Below are 21,952 nucleotides of genomic sequence, written 5' to 3'. Positions count from 1 at the left end.
GATCCCTGAAGTGATGAAACAGCTTCTCCTGCAGCAGAGGCATGTTCGGATGATACGCTACAGGCAAAGTGGTAGAATATAGCATAGTAGCTCCCATGAGGTGCTCAATCCTACGCCAAGCACTGATCGTACAAGTAACTGTTGTTGGATTCCTATCCCTAGGTGTCACTGATGCAAAGAGAGCGCCATCTAAGGGTATCGGGTGCGCCAGCCAATGCTCCGCCGCCACCTGCGGCATATACCAGGGCTGCATCACCCAATACCAAGTATAGTGGGCCTGTGCGCTTAAGTAATATATCTCAAAGTCAGGTATACCGAACCCCCCCTGAGAGTACGGTCTAGTGAGCACATTCCAATGCAACCGGGGCTGTCGACCCCCCCAAGTTAATCGTGTTAGCTCTGCCCTCAGCGTCTTGAAAAAGTGTTTCCCGGGGTAGAAAGGAATATTAAGGAATAGGTAAAGTAATCGGGGTAGGACCACCATTTTAATCAAAGACACACGTCCCGCCACTGACAGAGGTAGGGCGATCCATCGGGTCACGCTATCCATTATTTTCGTTATCGCTGTGCCATAGTTGAGCCGCATTAATTGATCTCTGTCTCTTGTCACTCTGATCCCCAGATAGCGCAGATCCTCTTCACACCACTCCAGAGGGTTATCGAGCAAAAATCTGTGAGTTGCCAGCGTCAGCGGGAATATACATGATTTACCCCAATTGACGCTAATTCCAGACAGCTTCCCAAACACAATAAATTCCCTAAGGATTGGGTTTATATTTTCCTGCGGATTCCGGATATACAGCGTGATATCATCTGCGTACATCGAGATTAGTATCTGTCGCAGATTGCACCGCAGCGCCTTATCTTGATGATGTTTCCTTAACTTCGCCGCCAGTGGTTCCATTGCTATGGCAAAGAGCAACGGAGAGAGTGGGCATCCCTGCCGGGTTCCTCTCGTAATGGACAGCGGTGCTGATGTGTGTCCATTTATTAATATCTTGGCCACAGGCAGGTTATATAACAGCCGAATCCAAGATAAAAAAAGGGGCGGGAATCCCATACGTCTCATTACTCCGAAGATGTAATCCCACTCCACCGAGTCGAACGCCTTGGTGGCGTCCAAGAAAACCGCTGCCAGCGGTAGATCGGGCGAAACATTGTTAAGGATCGCAAATACCATCCGTAAGTTGTGGGATGTGGCCCTGCCGGGCACAAAACCCGATTGGTGCGGGAGTATCAATTTGTCTAGCAGCAGGCTGAGGCGGTTAGCTATTAATTTGGCTAATATTTTGGCATCACAATTCAGTAGGGAGAGTGGCCTATAGGAGTCGCATGATCGCGGCGGTTTACCTGGCTTCAGTAGTGAGATCATAAGTGCCTCCCTCATTGATGCAGGGAGGCAGCCGTTCTCCAGTGATTCCTCGAATACTTCCCGCAGAATAGGAGCCATAATGTCTATGTAGGTTTTATAGAATTCTATTGGAATGCCGTCCAACCCTGTGGCTTTACCTGATTGCATGCCCATGATTGCTTCTCTCACTTCATCTAACTCAAAGGGGGCGCATAAAAATTCTTGTTGCGTGTCACTGAGCCATCCCAGCGCTACATCCCCCAGAAAGCTCTCTAAGTCTAGCTCATCTCTTCCATGAGTGGTGTAAAACTGCCCGTAGTGTTTTGTAAACACTCGAAGTATATTAGCTGTGTCCCGACAAAGCACTCCCTCCTGATCCTCCACTACTAAAATATAGTTGGTATACCGAGGCTTTCTAATTAGTCGCCAGTACCCTCCCAGGTCTCTCACCCTCGCCATAACTACGGGCTTTCCAGTGTGTCCCCGGGAAGCGTGTTTCCCTTTCCGCTGTGGCCGTATACTCTGTAAGCGTGTCCCGAAACCGCGCCTGTGCTTCAGCAGATGCGGTGAGTGCCATTTCCGCTTCTATTAATTTCAGTTCTCCTTCTAGTTTTTGCAGTGATTTTACTATGTCTCTTAGCACTCCAAACCCCTTAACCATGCAAAAGCCTCAAATCGTTACTTTAAAGGCCTCCCATATGGTCTCCACATTGTCTACAGAGCCTTTATTACGGTTGAAGAAGTCTTTCATCTCCTCCCCCAACTGCTCCTGAAACACCACATCCAACAACATGGTAGCCCGCATGTGCCAGCTACTTCGCGGTATTGTAAGGTCCGGTGCTGACAACGTCAGCTTCACCGGAGCATGATCAGAGTACGTCCTTGCTAGATGTTGCACCCTGGTTATCGCAGGCCCCAAACCTCTCGAAACCAGCCAATAATCCAGTCTCGCCCAAGAGTGTGCCCGCGCCATGTAATGTGTACCTTCTCGTGAATCTCCAGGCATCTATAAACTGATGTGTCTCGATGATGTCCCCAATTATTCCAGCCGTCTTAGTGTAGTGGTGTGGGGCCGGGTTAGATCTATCTCGGTGTGGGTTATAAGTAACGTTAAAATCCCCCCCAAATGATATGTTGGGATCCCACCTCAAGAATCTTGGCCCAAAGAGAGGAGAAGAAATCAGGATCATCCACATTAGGCCCATAGCAGCATGCTAGCGTAACTGACAGGGTGCCCAACCGCCCCCACACCAGACAAAAACGGCCTTGTAGGTCCTCCAGCTTCCCTCCAAAATGAAAAGGCACCTGTTTCTTTATAAGTATTGCCGTGCCACGCGCATAGGAGGAATAGGTGGAGAACACCCTGTGATCCATCCAATGACTTGCAAACTTACTGTTTCCCTGGGGAGAGAAGTGCGTTTCCTGCAACATTGCAATGTGTATGTGGTGTCTATCCAAATAGGCTAACACTTGACAACTTTTTTGCGCGTCCCCTAGCCCTCTAACATTCCATGTGAGTATGTTCAAGTTACTCGCCTCTCCCTCAGCCATACTTCAGAATACCTCCTCTAGCCATATGCAGCATCCAATCTTCGTAGACTAGTTTATACGCTACTATACTGCTTAATATCACAAAGCATTTAAGATGTTTTCTGTCTGAGTGAACTCTTCTTAAACACATTCCATTCCCCTCCCTATGCAGTTGGGGATAACTCAAATACAACTCAACATTCCCCTCGTCAGCCCCCACCCCCTCCCACTGAAGCGCCCCCAACTTGCCAGCGATGTGTTCCCTCCCCATCCCGCCCAATTCCAACAAATAACTAAATTTATCACAGCTCCTCTTGGGGTGCGTGATCGTTGCCCTGGGGGTAATACCCGTAGGGGGCTTTGTTTAGGTGGCTACACAAACACCTTTTCCCCACTAGGCTTCCCCGGTATGCAGTCAAGGCCTAGGGGGGTCAGAGGGCACCCGGAGGGTCCCATGAATTACTCAACAGTGTGCTCTCAACTCACAATGATTCAAGTCCTCAGCCACCCGGGCTGACGTGGCCAAGAGTGGTACAGTCTGAAATTCAAACAAACCCAGCTGGGCCCCATGTCGGCGGTTCATGGAGCTTCATCATCCATTACTCCGGACTCTTCGTGTTGTTTCGACGTGCAACCTCCACCATTTTGCGCAGTTTTTTTCGCTTGTTTAAGGAAGTCTTCCACCTGATTCGTAGTGGTGAAGATATGCTGTTTACCTTGATGCGTTACTCTTAGCAGAGGGATACACTATATATAGACAAGACAGAACCACTGGTAGAGGAGGAGGCATCGCAATTATTGCCCGTGAAAGTCTGCAATGCCAATTTGAAAGTGCCCCTATCCTGGATAGCGAGGCTGGGAAATTCACCATTAAAGTGAACAACAGCTACACGCTAAAGGGCATGCTAGTTTACAGACCCCCTGGTCCCATTGCCAAGTTTGAGGAAAGCCTAATAGAAGGTATCATGGAGACTGCTTTATGCAACAATAAATTTCTGGTACTTGGTGATCTCAACTTGCATCTCAACAACCCATCAAACAGTACAAGCACGAACTTCAGCCAGGCATTAGGTGCTCTCCAGCTGACACAAATAGTGAACGGCCCTACACATCAGTTGGGTCATCTTTTGGACCCTATTTTTGCAAATTGGGAGGAAGTAGAATCTAAACCCCCTATTCCTATCCCCTGGTCGGATCATTATTTAGTTCCCTTTACCATTCGGATCCCTGGATATAGACCTCCGCAGCCGGCTTTGCTATATCATCTTAGGCGTAACTGGGCCACCTTTTCCCAGAGTAAATTCTGCGAGGCACTGGTTAAAGGGGGAAGCCCGGGGGGGGCTGACGCAGATTCAGCCAACACTAATCTGTGCACACGTATCACTGAGGCACTTGATTGCACGGCTCCTCTTCAAAAAATCAAAAAAACGAATTCCGGGGGCCGTGTACAAAAAACAGCTCCATGGTTCAACGATGAACTTAGATCCTTGAAATCTGCACTGAAGAAACTCGAAAGAGAATGGCGCAAGACCTTCTCTAAAGAATCTAGAGCCACCTACCTAACCGAGAGGCGACTCTACCACGGTCAAATTAGAAAGAGCAAAACTGCATACTACACGCTTAGAGTTAGTGAAGCCAGTAATTCTACTAAAGAGCTGTTCTCGCTTTACAAAACCCTTTCGAGCGGGAAATCATCCAGTGTCCCAGATGACTGTTCCCCCGACGCTTGCAATAGAATCGCCAATTTTTTTCTCCGAGAAAATAGCAACAATATACGCAGCGTTCCCAACACAACCCAGAGCGGGTGCAGAATTCATCGAAAGCCCCAGGGAATGGAGCAACAGAATAAGACTGACCCACTTTGCTATCCCTCCACCTGAAGACCTCGTAAAAATCTGCAAATCAGTGAAGTCGGGTTCTCCTCGAGACCCCACTACACCTAAGCGCCTGGCAGACAGCCTAGTGGTATTAGAACCCTATATCAGGCACCTACTTAATACATCTTTTAGTAGCTCCACTGTACCTAAAGATTGGAAAAAGGCGGTGGTCCTACCCCTTAGGAAAAAACCGACCATCAGTTTCGAGAAGCTTGAGAATCTTCGCCCTATCTCTCTTCTCCCCTACTTGGCCAAAGTAGCCGAAAAATTGGTCAACTCACAACTGATGGACTTCGTCGAAAAAGCGGCATTATAGCACAAGACACAATTCGGTTTCCGTCCCCGTCATTCCACAGAATCTGCTCTCTTAACTGCAGCGGAGGCTCTTCGTCAGGGGGCGGATGAGGGTCACACTATGGCCCTCATCTTATTGGACTTGAGCGCAGCATTCGACACTGTAGCTCACGCCAACTTGCTACAGTGTTTAAATGATGGGGGAATATCTGAAGCTGCACTCCTATGGATCCAATCCTTCCTGACTGGAAGAAGCTTCCAAGTCCGCCTGGGCGACCATTACTCGAGAGCCATGGGTCTGGGACAGGGCGTTCCCCAAGGATCGTCCCTGAGCCCAACCCTATTCAATCTTTACATCTCCCCAGTGGCTTCGATTGCCGCGAGTCATGGTCTGGAAATCGTGTCATACGCAGACGACACGCAACTGGTCATCTCCCTATCGCGAGAACCCGGACTTGCTTCAAGTAGTTTTAAGGCCTGCATGCAAGATCTTGCCACATGGATGTCTACCAACTGCCTTAAACTAAACGGAAGCAAGACAGAGGTGCTCGTGGTGGGGGGGAGCCCCTCCGCTTGGTCGTCTGCGTGGTGGCCCCCTTGCCTGGGGGAGGCTCCGGTACCTCGTCAGGAGGTCAAGAACCTTGGTGTATGGTTTGATGCTGATATGTCTTTTGGTCCCCAAATAAACCAGGTAGCGGGTGTCTGTTTCAGCGTCTTAAAAATCTTACACAAGGTCCTTGCCTTCCTCCCCATGTCCGCCCGGAAAACGCTGGTACATGCCCTTGTGACATCACGCCTGGACTATGGCAACCTACTTTATCTAGGTGCCACCTGTAAGGCAGTTAAACGCCTCCAGGTATTACAGAATGCGGCAGCCCGTCTCATCTTAAAACTCCCCAAAAGATCAGACTCCAAAGCTGCTCTTCATAGCCTTCACTGGCTACCTGTAAGACGCAGAGTGGAATTCAAGGCCCTCTGTACATGTCATCGCATTCTTGCGCGGAAAGCGCCGGTACCGCTCCAGAACCTAGCCATCAAGCACGTACCCTCGCGTGCTTTGCGTTCCTCTCACAGAGGTCTATTGGTGGTCCCTAGAATCAGAAAGGCCCGTATGGGTGGACGCTCTTTCCGCCACCTGGCAGCTAAATGCTGGAATGCTCTGCCTCTTAATCTCCGCCTAGACCCCTCGGAATCCAGTTTCCGCAAGAACCTAAAAACTCACCTCTTTTCAAAGTAACTGAACCCCTCCTCTCCTCTGTTCTGAGTTTTTGCAAGTGTAGCGCGGGGACACGCTTTTGCGTAACCAGGCGCTTTATAAACTTTCCTAATAATAATAATTAGTCGAGCTGGGTATAACAGTGCATAATCTATTTGCGCCTTACGTAGTTTAGCTTTGAAGTCCATAAACTTACGCCGCTCCTCTTGCACTATGGGCGTGAAGTCAGGGTATATTGTAAAGGTATTACCTTCATATGTCATGGTCTGTTTCTTTCTGGCGGCTTGCAGAGCCACGTTTCGGTCCCTATAGTTCAGAAGTCTCGCAATTATGGGCCGCGGACTCGCACCCGGCTTTGGCCTGGGCCCCAGTGAGCGGTGGGCGCGCTCCACTATGAACTGGCTAGAGAACGCCTCTTCCCCTACCACTGACATCAATAGCTTCTCCACATAGACCTCCATCTTCCCAACATTGGTGGATTCCGGAATACCCACTATGCGCACATTATTGCGTCGGCTGCGCGCTTCCAAATCTTCGTTCTTTGCAGCAATGACACGCAAGAGATTATCCATTCGAGCTAGCTAGGTGTTGTGTTTTGCGGCTGTATCTTCTGTTTCAGATATACGCTTTTCGGCGTCTTGGAGCCGTTCCTGGTGCCCCTCGAGCTTGCGTACTATATCATCCATTCTGGTCGACATGCGATCCACCTTCTCTACCACTGTGGCAAACCCCTGCCGAATTTCCTGGAAAATGTTCTGAGTGTCCGCAGCCAGCATCTTGGCACCCTCGTTTCCCTCTTTCTGTCCCACCTGTGGCTGACATGCCAGCATCGGTTGGCCACCACGTTTAGGCCCCTCGAAATTTAATTTCGGCTGCTTAGTGTCAGGCTTGCCCATGTTGACACTGGCCTGATCTCGTAAGTCAAGTAGGAGACGCAGCCCTCCTTGTCACGTTTTGATATGCCCCTTTATTTCGCCTTATGTTTATTTATTTTTTTGTGGTTTTTTTTTTTTTTTTGCTTTTTCTTTTTGTTTTTCCCTCCCAAAAACACAGCTTCTCTATGTAGCGCTCGATGCTCCTGATTCTGGTTGCTGCGTCCGTTACCAGCACGCAGCGCACTCCTCCTTCCTTGGGGTTCACGTGGGCACTCCACCAGTCTCAATGTGTCACTGCCACTCGGTTAATCACAATCACTGTAGTTTGGCAACCAGGATGGACCACCAGCCCCCACACAATCGACACTCCTCGGCGATGCAGCCAGGGCATTCACTTAATCTCCTCGGCGGGTATATGGGGGGAGGGGCGACGGTCCCATCCAGCACACTCAAATCGGCACTACGCCCGCTATACCATCAGACACCTTCTCCTTTTATAAGAGGTTATGGTCCAGGCTGCACCCCGGCCCATCTGCCCAAGTATCTAGCGCTCCACAGTCCAGCATGCACTTTAGGGCACAGCGCAGCCCTCACAGACCATATAAAACGGCCTCCGCTGGTGTCCAAAGCAGTCCGCCGATTATGCGATCTCGCTGGGGGGGGGGGGGGGGGGGGGCAACAACATCTGTCGTTTCCCTCCGCTATGCCCCCAGCCTCCCCTGTTCGACAGCTATGCGGTGGTAGTCCCGCTGTGATCCCCTCACACGCCGGCACTTACTGTTCCGCCTCCAGGCCCGCAGGCACTCCCGATCAATGGTCACTTGTGTCTTGCTGCGCTGTCCGCCGGATGTTCCCGGCTTGTTCCCGCTCCGCCAGGCTGATCCTTCTGCCGTCCGAGTTTCAGCCGATTTCCCCGGCCTAACTCCCACGTGCGAAGCCGCGGTCTAAAGTAACTCCTGCAGCCGCTTCAGCACACCTCCGGGTTCCAGCGTCGCGTCTCGGCCACACTTTCCGGTCGAATATCTTCGGATCTGTCGGCGCGATTCTGCCCAATCTTGCAACGAGTCTGTGTTCAGGTCATGTCAGCAGTTACCCGTTATGGTGGTCTTCTTATGCCACGATGAGTAGGATAATTAGAGGAGAATTGCTCCAGGATGCGGGAGCCTGACTACAGTGCGGCCATTCCGTGCGCGCGCCACCTAGCGCCCCCTTAGTTCCTCGTAGTTGATTAGATTTTGGAAGCTTATTTCAAACAGAGAGGTCCTCTTAGTGCATCTGAGACAGTGGGGTGTTGAAATACGCCCCATTAGAGATTTCAAAGCCTGTTCATGCCTTTACGGATCGGAGCCTGAACATTTGACCACGCTATCTTATTAGAGGGACCTATCAGAGCCCTTACACCGCTACAATATGACCTAATCTCTAGGCAGATTCATATCCTTTACGATATTTACTAGGAAACGGGACTCATTAGTTACCTGTACTCGCACCTGCTGTCCTTTGCTTCACTCTATAAAGATTAATTGACCTCCGCATGAACAGGCTTTGAAATTTTAAATTTAATATGATCAAAACAAATCAATACACTAGGTAATGACATTTCCACACATTTGTATGCTGTATATGTTTATCAGTAAAATTGTATGTCTGTGCAAATGTAATGTTCATTTCAATTGAAGATGTGTTGTCTACAACGGCAGTGCGCTAGCACACCATGCATACTCCACTTTACCCCACCCTACATCGCACGACTCCACTCTGCCACTCCACACTGTGCCACTGCACTTTACAACACTGCAACCTACGCCTCTCTACTCTACACTGCTCTAAACTATGAACTCGACTCCAAAATACTCTACTATGCACTGCTGCACCACTCCACACTACTCTGCATCCCTCCACTTTACCAAAGTGCACTCTAGACCAGTCCACTTGGCACACTAATCTACTCTGCTCTCTACGCCAGTGTACTTCTTCGTGTACCACTCCACGGTAGTCTGAAACAATCTACTCTATGCCACTGCATTCAGCACCACTCTGCTCCATTTCACACTACTCTGCGCCACTGCACTCTACACCACTGTACTCCATACCACTCTATTCTACTCGGCACCAGTGTACTCTACACCACTACTATCTACACCATTCTACTCTGCACCACTCTAAGCCACTGCATTCCATGTCCGTAGCCTCTGCGCCACTCTACTCTGTGTCACTGCACTCATCAGTGCACGCTACGCCACTCCATGCTATGCCACTCTGCACCTCTCTACTCTGTGCCACTCTACTCTTCTGCACTCTACGCCACTACACTGTCAGTCCACACCACTAATCTGCACCACTGCACTTCACGCCATTGCACTCTACGCCACTCTACTCTACTCCACACCATTCCACACTGCACCACTCCACTCTACCCTGCACCACTCCACTCTACCCTGCACCACTCCACTTCACTCTGCTCGGAAACAATCTACTCTACGCCACTGCTCTTCACTGCACTCCACAGCATTCTCCTTACACCACTCTACATCACTGCAATCTACACCAATGCACTCTACTCCACTTTACTCAAAACCGATGCGCTCTACTCCAATCTACTCTGCACCACTGTTCTTTACGCCACTTCACTCTAGGCTACGCTACCCTGACACTCCAATCTATGGTACTCCACTCTGAAACTCTACATCATTAAACTCTACTCCACTCTATGCCAGACCACAACACTACTCCCCTTTACGACATACTACTCAGATCCCTCTATGCCACTCCATGCCACTTTCTTTATTGCTCTCAATTCTAAAACACATTATTCCACTCTATGCCACTCCACTCTGACACTCTGCCATTCCACTCTGTCACTCCATACCACTCGTCCCTACTACACTCTACTCCACTGTATGCTATTCCACTGTCCTACACTACACCACCCTATGCCACTCCACTGTATGACAATTTACTCTGCTCTAGGCCTCTACAATACTCTCTACGCCACTCCACTGTGCTCTACACCACTTCACAGCACTGTATGCCACTCCACAACACTCTGACACTGTACTTCACTCTACGCCCCTCAACTCCAATCTGCGACATTCTACTCCCTCCACGTCACTCCATGAGACCCCACTTCCCTCCACTCTTCACTAAGACACTCTAGAACACTTCACATTATGACACTCCACGCCACTCTCCTTCACCCCACTACTAACTTTTAGCCATGCTGAACAGCCGCCACGCTGGTGTACAACATTGCTAGAACATATTGGCAAAGCCAATAGCTCTTGCATAGGTTAGACCTATTGGCTTTGGCAATGCTTGTTTTATCTTGCTTGTGGGTCCAGTAGCAGAAGCATTAGAAGATTTACACTGGACGACTATTCATCTGTTCGTCGTCTTGTTCCTGGTGGTTTGCAGGAGGGTACAGGGTATGTGTTTCCATGTGACTGTTTCATACCAGGAGTGATTTACAGTTTATTCTTGGAAGTGTATTTTGTATACATTCAACTTTTTTTATTTATATACATTTACATTAAGTGCTTTGTAGTTCTGTACACAAAATGTCCCAAAATGTTCTTGATCTATTTATTTAAGAGGTTTTATTCTTTGCAATTCATTTTCCTTTGCGGCCCCTTCAGAGGGCTTGGTGGAAAGGTCCTCTCAATACAGTCGTTCTCAAGGAGGTTCTTGAAAGGTCGGAAACAATCTGTTCCCCACCAGGAAGATCTCCCGAGCCAGAAGTGGGTAAGAGAAGAAAAGTTCAAATAAAAGTTCAGCTGAATCCCGAGATCCTGCCTATCCCGCCTATCCCAGCCCACCGGAAGTGACTGATCGGGGTCTTACAACTCTCCTTGTGGCTTGACCTTACACCCAACATATTTTTGTTTTATCGCTGTTTCACGTAAAGACATGAAGGTCACTCATGGAAAGTGAAGCCACCTGCATGCCTAAGGAGAGTTCAGGATGTTAGCCCACCGCATGTATATATAAAACTGTCTGGGGAGACCTTAGCTTTTAGGGCGTCGTTAGGAGGTCCCGGTTGTTCTGCTTGGTAACTTCTGTACCAAAAACGTCAGTCATTCTATGGGGCCAGAGTAGGGCGGAGTTACAGAGGATTGCAAGTGAGACCCGATGTCTCCCTAATAACGAGGAATGGCAGAGGAGAATCAGTAATTCTGGGAATGGTTCCCCTGGTAATTCTTGTTTTCCTCTGGATTTCACCCGAAGACTAACGCACCTGAAATTGGTAGATGAAACTGAATGTATCTGGGGGTGTGTCCCATGGAGGTCGTACTTCTAATGGGGCCAGTGATTTTCCTTACCAACCACATCAGAATTGCAGAGGAACTCGTAACGAGCCCCCACTGTTCAATCTCTAAGAAAGTATTTTCAGTAAGTGTAGGATGGCTCCTTCTCTCTAGGTTTTAGACCCTTCTAAATGATGGGTTATGCACCAAATTAACAAATTACGTCTAGTAAATTGATAGCAAAGGCTTTCGGTTTGTGTAAATACTAGGGCAGTGAGTCAAATTGTGAAAAACCTGGAGCCAAAGTTAGGCATGCAAGAGCCTTGAAACCAGTACCCTCTGTGGGTGGTCCAGAAGGACGCAAGCAACAATTTGCGAGGCCTAGCAGTATGTTCCTGGCATATTCTGGACTATTGACTGGCAGTGAAGAGTGATTGAGTTCCGTGGCATGAAAATAAAAGATAGAGGACAGTTAAGCAGTATGAATACATAACGACCTAGGACTGTATTATTAAAGTGCCCCGGGGGGCGCAACGTGTGTTTCCGCCCGCGTTGCTCATCCACAGGGCACTCTGGTATTACAGAAGGGTCCGCAAACGCTTGTGTGGCCCCTTCAGTAATACTGATAGTGGTGGCGTGCTTAAAGTGCCAGCAATACCATCAGAGGGCGTTCCCTCTTTTGCATGGTGGTGTGCCCCATGCAAATGAGGGAATCGCTTTACCTCTGCGCCCGCGCCGTATTACAGATACGGGAGCAGAGGCAAAGCCACTCTCAGGAGGCGCACTGCTAGTGGGCCACCGGTGCAGCACTGTCAGTGCGCCTCCTGAGAGCAGCCAGCCCTCTGGAGGAGGGAACGGGACATCCCATTGCCCCATAACTGGAATTCTAGAATATTAAAGGCTGAGAAATACTGTAGCTATCAAACGTAGAGTGATAATGGGTGTGTACAAAAATACATATTGGGTAAGAGTGCGATATTTCCAAATATTACTATTGAGCAGATCATGTGACATAACCGCAAACGCTGAGTAGTTTGTAAATGCAATGAGAACCCTTTCTATTACAAGTTAATTTTGGTGCAGAGATTTGGGTTTACAGGGCTGTTATGAGGAGGCATCTGATTAAACAATTATCTGATAGAGACTTCTAGCTGCAGATTCCTTACCTTCTCATTATCCCCAGGTGTCAGAATAGATCCAGAAATTTTTCATGAGTATTACTCCTGTACACCGGTAGGTTTCATTGTTAGGCTCTGCTTGGCATTGTCTGTGTTGTCCGAGCTGAAAGTAACACTCGCGTTGCCTATATAGACGCCACCCCAGCGTTCTGACATCAGTTCTTTTCGTTTCACACTAGTCATCGCAGATCTGGAGAAAGCTACCCCACAGTCATTTTTTGACTGACCTCTTCTGCCTTGTTGCTGAAGTCTGTTTTTTGAGATCTTCTGGTGTGGCAGCATGTCAACTTGGAAGGTTAGCTTCAAGCCCTGCGGCGCGTATAACCGACAAATGTCAGTGATGGGCCCACACCCTGTTTGCCTTCGGTGACTCGAGCGTGACCACGATGCGAAGACCTGTGTTGACTGCCATGCCATGCACCCCAAGGCCTTGAGGGAGCACTCCCTCAAGTTCCTTGCGCCTCAATGTGCAATGCCGCAACAGTCTCGATCTCGGGTGAGTGGCAGGTCCTGGGATCAGTCGTGGAGCTCAAGATACTTGTCGCATTCAAAGTCTTCTTCAGGTAAGTCCCACAAGTGAAAGAAAACTAAGAAGTCAAAGAGGTAGTCAACTTCATCAATTAAAGTCATCCAGCGGGATGAGTGAGCGTCGTCATTCGAGGTCTAGCTCCACGGTTGAGCCTGCGCCTGGGCCGTTTCCGCTCTTCCCTGATTTTCCAGGAGCCAGAGCAACCCCCATCCAACTTTATGAGTTCTATTAGGCTAAGCACTTCATATTTGGGTGGCCCATTCCCGCTGGTTCACCTTCAGGCCCTGCGGCTTCGGTAGGGGCCCCCACTGGTTCGCCGGCGGTTCCGTCCCCGGCTCCAGTCTGGTCCCTTGAATCCATGACTGGATTCAGACCAGTGCCATTCGTACCACATTGACTTTCCCCAGTGCCTGTCAATGCTCTCTGCGGCGGTGGCGGCACCATGGCCGTTCCGATCCCGACTCTGACACGGAGCTGGAGGGGCATCGTCCCACATCGGCTCTGGTGCTGACTAGAGCCATTCCTTCCAGACTAGAGCCTGAGCCCTATTCCTATGGCCAGGGACTCGGGGAGGATGGGTGGTGTCGCTTGACCCTGAAGAATACCCCTAGACTAGGGTGACCAGAATTTTAAAGCCAAAAACCGGGACATTTCCCAAAAATAGGACTACCATTTCCGTTCAACCTAGCACACAGAATGACCGCGCTTCTTAGCAGAGAATTACATAAGAGGCAGTAAGAACATACACAAAATGCCATTTTTAAAACCAGTAGTATGCCTGTTAATTGAATTGTATTCTTATAACGGCTGCTAACTATCCCTGCTTTGCAAAATATAAAAATATACCTCCCACCGTTTTTAGCCTACCATCTCTAAAAACTGGGACATAAGCTTAATACCCTGAAATCTGCCTGGACAGCTAGCTGAAAACTGGGACTGTCCGGGCAAATCTGGGACGCCTGGTCACCCTACCCTAGACCCTAACATGGACTGGTTTGAAAATTGGTGGACGCCAGCGGACTGGACTCCTCTCCAGATACTGGCATGTCTCTCCTCCTACCGTGGCTATGGAGGAGGGAGACGCTTTTGCTATGGTGGTGAGAAGGGCAGCGGAGGTCCTGGACCTTAACCTACCCTCAGTGGCAGTCAACAAGTAACTTCCCCTCAGAACTGCTTCTCCCATTTAATGAAGCCCCTCTCGGATGTCCTGCTTAGGACCTGGTCCAAGCCGTGCACAGGGGCTCTTCTGGACAGGATGATTGCCTGCTGCCAAGCCCCGCTCCAGGAGACCCCAATTTCCTCATGCAGCACCCTACGCCAGAGAGCTTGTTGGTCCAAGCTTCCACCTCCTATGTAAATCCTGGTGCATTCCCTACCACTCGACCAGATACGGAATCCAAGAGGCTGGAAACCTTAGGAAAAGATTTTTTTTAACCGGCCTAGCACTGCGGTACTTTAACACTGCGAGCCTTTTGGGCTGTTATTCCCATGCACTGTAGGATTCAGATGCGCAGGTGCTGTCCATGGTCCTGGAGGAGGCCCAGACCATACCCATCCAAACTATGACAGACTGGAGAGATGCAGCCAAGTTCATGATCCGATAAGGGTTGGGCACGACCGACTCTCTAGGCAGAGCGGTTTCTTTGTCAGTGGCCTTGCGGCACCAGAAGTGCCTTTTCTCTGGATGACCAAGTATTACTTATGGTGATGCCCTTCGATGACTCCCATCTCTTTAGAGACGCGGACTCTGCACTGGAGAGCTTCAAGGAAGGCAGAGCTACGGCAGGTCCTTGGGCCTTTCCCTGGCTTCTCACCAACCCCAGTCTGCCCTTCATTTCTTTTGTGACCTTGGAAGGGGCTTCCAGCTGCGACGTTAACCACCCACCCACCAGGGGGCCAAAGCTTCTCAGCCTCTGCATGGCCAAGGATGCGGTACCCACAGACCAGTGGATAGGGCAGCCAGAGATCGGGCCAGTCCACCCCCCCATTTTAGTTTGCTCCCCTACCATCATGGGCACCCAATGGGAGGCATGATGCACCATGACCTGCCTCACTGGAGGTCAATATCATCAGACTGTTGGGTTCTTCAGTGTTCAAAGTGGCTACTTCCTCCCCTTTGTGACATCTCCTCCACCAGAGGCCACCTTTTTGCGACAGACTGACGAAGGAACATCTCTCCTTGATCATCCAGGAAGTAGCTGCTCTCTTGGCCAAGGGAGCCATAGAGAGGTGCCGACGCCAGAAGTAGGTTTTGGTTGTTATTCCCGTTATTTTCTGGTGCCAAAAGGGATGTAGACCATTGTCCTATTGTAGACCTGCGCCCTCTCAATTTCTTCCTGAAAAAGAAGAAATTCAAAATGTTTACGCTCGCTCAAGTCCTGTCTGCCCTAGACCCAGGAGACTGGATGGTAGTGTTGGACTTGCAGGATGCATGCTTTCACATTCCCACCCTGCATGCCCACAGCCATTGCCTGCAGTTCATAGTGAACCATGAGCACTTTCAGTTCGACGTGCTCCCTATTGGCCTTACATGTGCCCCTCGGGTGTTCACCAAAGTGATGGCGGTGGATGCAGCTCATCTGCAGAGATCAGGTATGCCGATCTTCCCCTTTTCTCGATGACTGGCTGTTGAAGGTGGGCTCGCCCCAGGATGTCATCTCCCACCTACAGGCTACAGTGGACCGCCTGCAGTCGCTGGGGTTCACTATCAATGTGCTAAAGTCACACCTGACTCCCTCTCAGACTCTCCCTTTCATCTGAGCTGTTCTGGACATGGTGCAGTTTTGGACCTATCCTTTCGAATGGCAAGTTCAGGATATTCAGGCTAGGATATCGATGTTTCAGCCTCTGTCTTTGATTTTGTTACGACTGACTCTGAGGCTGCTTATCCTCATGGCCTCCTGCATCCTGCTTGTGACATGTGCCTGCTGACATATGCAGACTCTGCAGTGGGACAAGAAGTTCCAGTGGGCGCTGAATCAAGGGAACATTTTCTACATTGTCCAGATCTAGGAGGGAACTGCGAAAGATCTGGGTCTGTAGCAGACCTCTCTCCCTTCCCCAACCAGATCTCACTGACAGATGCATCACTCCTGGGATGGGGCAGCCATCTAGGAGAGGTGGAGATCAGGGAACTCTGGTCTCTGGACGAATTTGGACTCCACATTAACCTGTTGGTGCTTGGAGGGATCCGTTTAGCATTAAAAACCTTTCTAGCCTCCATACAGGTAAGGCTAGTACAGGTGTTCATGGACACCACCACTGCCATGTTGTACTGCAACAAGCAGGGCGGTGTGTGGTTGTGGACCTTTTGTCAAGAGGCCCTGTGTCTCAGGACATGGCTAGTACAGCAGGGTATTTCCTTGCTGGTTCAAAATCTGAGGGTTCTCTAAACTCCAGAATGGACAAACTCAGTTGCAGACGCCTTGCGGATTACGAATGGTGTCTCCATCTGGTGGTGGTGCGAGGTCACTTTCAGCAGTAGAGATGGCCTTGGTTAGATCTTTTTGCCACTGGCAAGAATGCGCAATGTCAGAAATTCTGCATTCTGGAGTTTCTAAGGCGGCTCTCGCTTGGAGATGCTCTACATCTTGAGTGGAGCTCAGACCTCCTGTATGTCTTTCCACCCATACCACTCTTGCCCAAAGTTCTCGAAGATCTGGAACAACTGGGCCCAAGTCATTCTTATGGCTCTGGATTGATCACAGAGAGTCTGGTATACCAAGCTGTTGAGCATGGCCATCGGTCCTCCGATCAGGGTGGTCCTTTGGGAAGATCTTTTGTTGCAGCAGCAAGGGAGGGTTCTCCACCCAAACCTGTCAACCCTCTACCTTCCTGTGCGAACATTGAATAACAACAGCTGACAGCATTTGACCTTCAGCCCAAAGTCTGCAATGTTATTTTTGCACCCAGGCGTCCCTCCACCAAGACGGTGTATGCCTGCCGTTGGGGCAAATTTGTGGCATGGTGTACAGAGAAACCAGTTGACCCTCTTTCTGCTCCCCGATCTCAGGTTCTTCTGTTTGTTCTTGCCCAGCAGGGCTCTGCTCTAGGCACTGTTAAGGGATATCGTTCTGCAATATCTGCTTTTCTACTTCTGCCTGACCATCCTTCTGTTTTACAACCCCCTTTTGTACATAGGTTTTAGAAAGGTTTGCAACATATGTTTCCTCCTTCTTCCTTCATTATGCCTCAGTGGGACCTCAATCTTGATGTACGCTCCATTTGAGCCCTTACATAACTGTCATCTCAGGCGCCTTACGATCAAGACCACTGTCCTAGTGGCCATAACATCTGCTGGAGGGTCAGTGAGCTTCAGGCCATGTCATCAAAGCCTCCACCTCATCCCTCCAAGGAAGAGGAGCTATTTCACCATCTGAACACAAAAAGAACTTTGTTTTACCTTGACAGCACACAATTTCCGGGACGACCAGCGGGGTATGAGTATGTCCGAGCGAAGAAAGGAAGGGCAGTGCAGAAGTGCACACTCTCCCGATGGATCGTGCTCTGTATATAGATCTGTTACGCATTGGCTAAACAGCAAGCCTCAGAGGGTTTATGTGCTCATTCCACCAGAGCTAAAGCTGCCACCACTGCTTTAGCACGCAGAATTCTGGACCTGGACTTCTGCCAGGCAGCAAACGTGGGCTTCCTTGCACATGTTTACCAAACACTACTGCCTGGACAGTCCGATCTGTAGGTATGGGCATGTTGCCTGCTTGGTCATGCAGGACTTCCTCGTGTGAAATTGGTCTGCAGACCCACCTCCGGGGGAAGTATTGCTTGGGAATCTATTCTAAGGTAAATGATCTGCAGCTAGAAGTCCTTATCAGATGAACAAGTTACTTACCTTCGGTAAAGCCTTATCTGGTAGAGACGCTGTCTAGCTGCAGATTCATATCAACCCACCCATCCTCCCGCTCTGCGAACTGATTTCTTGGGACAGGATTTTCCCCTTTCGGGGCCCAGTTTTCCACACCAGTGGTCAGAGTACTAAGTGATTACACACTTCTGGTGTGGAAAGTCAAGTAAAGTCCATTTCTGGTGTGGACAATTCCAATGATACCATGCAGAGTCGGACGACACCTCCTACTGGTGTGCAGGGGTACTGCTCACAAAACATTTCTGGTTCCGGTCTGACACCAGGGGGGAATTTAAAGTTAAGGAAACTATGGCTAGATAGTCTCTACCGGATAAGGTGTTACCATAGGTAAGAATCTTGCTCTTTAAGTAAATAGTGGATGGTAAAATGTACAAGTACTTTAACCATATATTAAAGTAGAAAACCGAGAACTGGGAAAGTGACCGAGCACAGTGACTGAGACCAACCAGGTGCCCGGCCTCCTGAAATAGAAAATTAATGATAAAGATAGGAAGAATTGAATGGTGGGACAAACATTTTTTTATAATATAAAGAGTAACAGAGAGAGATGGAGTGTAGAGGACATGGAGACGAAAAGACATAAAAGCAAACAATAAACCAAGGGACATGCTGAGGGGTCCCCACCACCAAAGCAACCATTGAATACATACACAATCTTGATTAGACACATGGTGTTGACAAGACAAGGGGTTACAGGACATGTCAATCCAAACTCTGAGGAATGCATCAGATCTGTGAAAAAAAGGAGAAGAGAAGAACTAGATCAAGAAAACTAGGTAACACCCAAAAAAGGTATACAGATTCATTGAAACAAATTATAAAATAGTTCAAGTTTTGCCAAGGTCCATTGCCTGTCCTTTATGAAGATTAATGAATTTTTTCAAGTCTTACGGGTTTTCAAAAGTATGAGATCTCTCCTAATAGTTTAAAAAACAAGGATGAATAAGCCATATCAGACATTCATGGATTTTATGGCAGCGTGTAGATTAGGAAATTCTTTACTTCTGAGAGCTGTTGAACAAGCTATGTCCTAGGTGATTAAAATCCTCTGTCATAGCCACATCATTTTTTTACATTGTTTAGAAGCAGAAAGTACTGCTATTCAATCTAAATATTGCAAGAGATAAGCAATGATACATCGCACACGAGTGGAGGAGGACTTGGATGGTAGACCAACTCGGTAAGCTTTTTCTAGGGTGTGGCACACTACACCAAAGATGCCTCTGCCCTCTTCTTATCCCTCTGCTACTTATTTGCTTTGCTTATCTTCAAAATACACCCACCACCACACTAAAGAAGTAAACCGCATACAAAACGTGACATACTTTGTGCTACATGACAAGCCAGCGAGTTAAAAGTGAAGGGTTGGTCTGTGATACACAATCTAGACAAGGAATTAGAACATGGGCTACACTTCAGATTTTTTGCACTGTAAAGGTTTCACGGAAAATGTAAAATGCAGAACATCCTCAGGAATGTACTAGAACTCTAAAGGCGGTTGAACTAATCTGGGATACAGCACTGATGTATTGCCTTCTGTTGAATACCAATTCTGGCTCCCACGTGTAAGCTAAATGTTTAATCTACTCTGAACTGAGCTCGCTGCTTAGCCGCTACCTTTTTTCACTACCTATGACTGATTTATGTTCAATTTGAACAGCATCTGATGAAATATACATTCTGCTACACTTTTATTTTTCAGAAACGCTGGTGTGAACTGGTTATTGGCGGCCAAAGTTATTAGACACCAGAGGGGGAGTTTTCCTTAGCCCGAGAGTGGAGGCAAAATCTTAGGTACACATATCTTAATGGTTGGGGTTTAAGAACACACACATCATTTATTCAATTGGAATAAAAGTACTTCTTGAAACAAGATAGTTCTCTTCCTTTACATCTTTCAGCGCCACTGCCGCTCTGTTCTCCTTTTCAGGACAAACAATTTAATTTTAGACTTAGGAAAAACATTAATAAATGTAATAAGTTATAGGAAACAAACTGTGAATCACCACTAAAGATTCTGCCAAGTAAAAATGTCAAAGAAATACTAGTCACCCAGCTAAATTATTTCCAACAAAATTTTAAGTGTATTTCTCGGGCTAAAAGACCTTCAGCCAAAATCGTAAAGTTGGTCGCATTTTTGCAATTCAGTCTTTTTCTTAGGTTAAATTTCACTAAAATGCTTTAGAGTTTTTGGAAGTGTCCAGCTCTACCTATATTGCTCGACTGCTGTGTGGAAGCCATTTGTTGCAGCATAGGAACAGCAGCTGTTATAGTATGTCCTGCGAGGAATTACCGCATATTCGTACACCTTAGTCCGATCCATCGTTTCATAAAAATAAAAAAAAATACAATCAATCAATCATACCACTTGAATAGCGCGCTACTCACCCGGAAGTGTCTCAAGGCGCTTGGGGGGAGGGGGCCGCTACTGCTCGAACAGCCAGGTCTTGAGTTGTCTCCTGAAGGCGAGGTGGTCCTGGGTCAGCCGAAGGTGGATGGGGAGGGAGTTCCATGTCTTGGCCGCCAGGTAGGAGAAGGATCTGCCTCCGGCGGTGACTCTTCGGATGCGTGGTACGGCGGCGAGGGCGAGGCTAGCGGATCGTAGCTGGCGGGTGGGCGTGTGGAAGGTCAGGCGGTCGTTGAGGTACTTGGGGCCCAGGTTGTGGAGAGACTTGTGTGCGTGGGTGAGGAGCCTGAACGTGATCCTCTTGTTGACGGGGAGGCAGTGCAGGTTCCTCAGGTGGCCGGAGATGTGGCTGCGTCGAGGGATGTCCAAAGCCAAGAACCTAACAGCGACCTCAAGTGCCATTTATAATGCCCAACAGGTTTCGTGGGCATTTCTGCCATGAATCAGCATGTTACACGTGCTCCTTCCACCAGTATGGATGCCTGAGGTTGATTAAGAGGCTGGCTATATTTAGACGGGAATAAAACATGTTGCAGTACAGATTGACTGCTTGAAGTCATCCAGATAACATTGCGATTGTTTCACCCTCCACATTCCTTCTTGGATGATGAAGAGATTAGAGGAGGGCACTGTGTCTGTCCGTGCCAGGCACTGAGAGACAAGGCTCCGGGCAGCTGCTGCTAGGCAAACAGACTCTGCTCAAGCACCGGGTCCCTCGTCTGCCAAGCCGTCCGAAAGCAAACCGAGATAGCCAGTCCTATTTAAATCATCAGATATTAAGAAGGTCGACCAGGGGCAAACCCTGCCCTCAGGTAGAACTCTCCAATTTATCCGCATGAACCTGCCACCCGCAGGTCTGTAATGGCTGTGGCAGACTGAGTCACATGTAGGAAATCACTGTCTTTGTTAGAACAGATTCACTATTGCTTTATTAACCTTCCTGCTTTCTCAAATTTGCTTGACAAATGCACCATTTGCCCATTCCCCCCATATGTGGTTCGGGCTCGCTCACTACGCTCCCTCGCTATAGCACGGTACGACAATTGTTTTACTCCTCACCACTTTCAAATGTCACCAGCCGCCACTGTTATTAACTGTCATGAAGAATTTCCGATTAAAGTGTTTTAGGGCTGTTAATATCGAAATCAGTTCTGCTTAGAGACTAATTAGCAAGAGGGAAGGAAATCAGTCTAAATGAAGGCCTCCCGTTTAATTAAACCCATACTTCACAGGAATGAGGCAACCACGACACAACATCCTCTGTCTATAAAATATGGGTTTGCGAACCACTGCTTTTTATGGGTTTGCAAACCACTGCTTTTTGTGCACTAAAGCACCCAAACAATATCACAGAATATCTCATTACAATGATATTTGAGAAATAACGTAAAGTTCCATTAGTTTCATCTCTGTCCATTAATTATTTGCTCTATCAGGGTTGCTTTCCTCTTTCATTAATTGAATGACAGAGGAAATGATGCTCTTTTAGCATGTGTGATCTTAATCATATAGCAGCAAAAGGATTGAATTGCTGCTCCCTACAGAGGAAAGCGTTACAACAAACACTAC

At 48.4% G+C, this 21,952-nt stretch overlaps 1 protein-coding gene and 1 long non-coding RNA gene across 4 annotated transcripts in view; one reads left to right on the top strand and one right to left on the bottom strand.

The window, feature by feature from the left end:
- The window catches only part of MICAL1 (microtubule associated monooxygenase, calponin and LIM domain containing 1), a 398,198-nt gene that overhangs the window by 270,858 nt on the left and 105,388 nt on the right, over nt 1-21,952 (top strand). The gene's annotated exons all lie outside the window — the stretch shown is intronic.
- On the bottom strand, nt 18,478-20,753 carry LOC146782723 (uncharacterized). Its single transcript, XR_014972394.1, has 2 exons — nt 20,365-20,753; nt 18,478-18,708 (listed from the first exon to the last, which is right to left on the bottom strand). It is a non-coding gene; the product is annotated as an uncharacterized LOC146782723 (long non-coding RNA).

This window comes from Triturus cristatus, chromosome 12 (assembly GCF_964204655.1).
Source record: "Triturus cristatus chromosome 12, aTriCri1.1, whole genome shotgun sequence".
NCBI classification, from domain to species: domain Eukaryota; kingdom Metazoa; phylum Chordata; class Amphibia; order Caudata; family Salamandridae; genus Triturus; species Triturus cristatus.
This window is presented reverse-complemented; position numbering and strand designations above follow the sequence as displayed.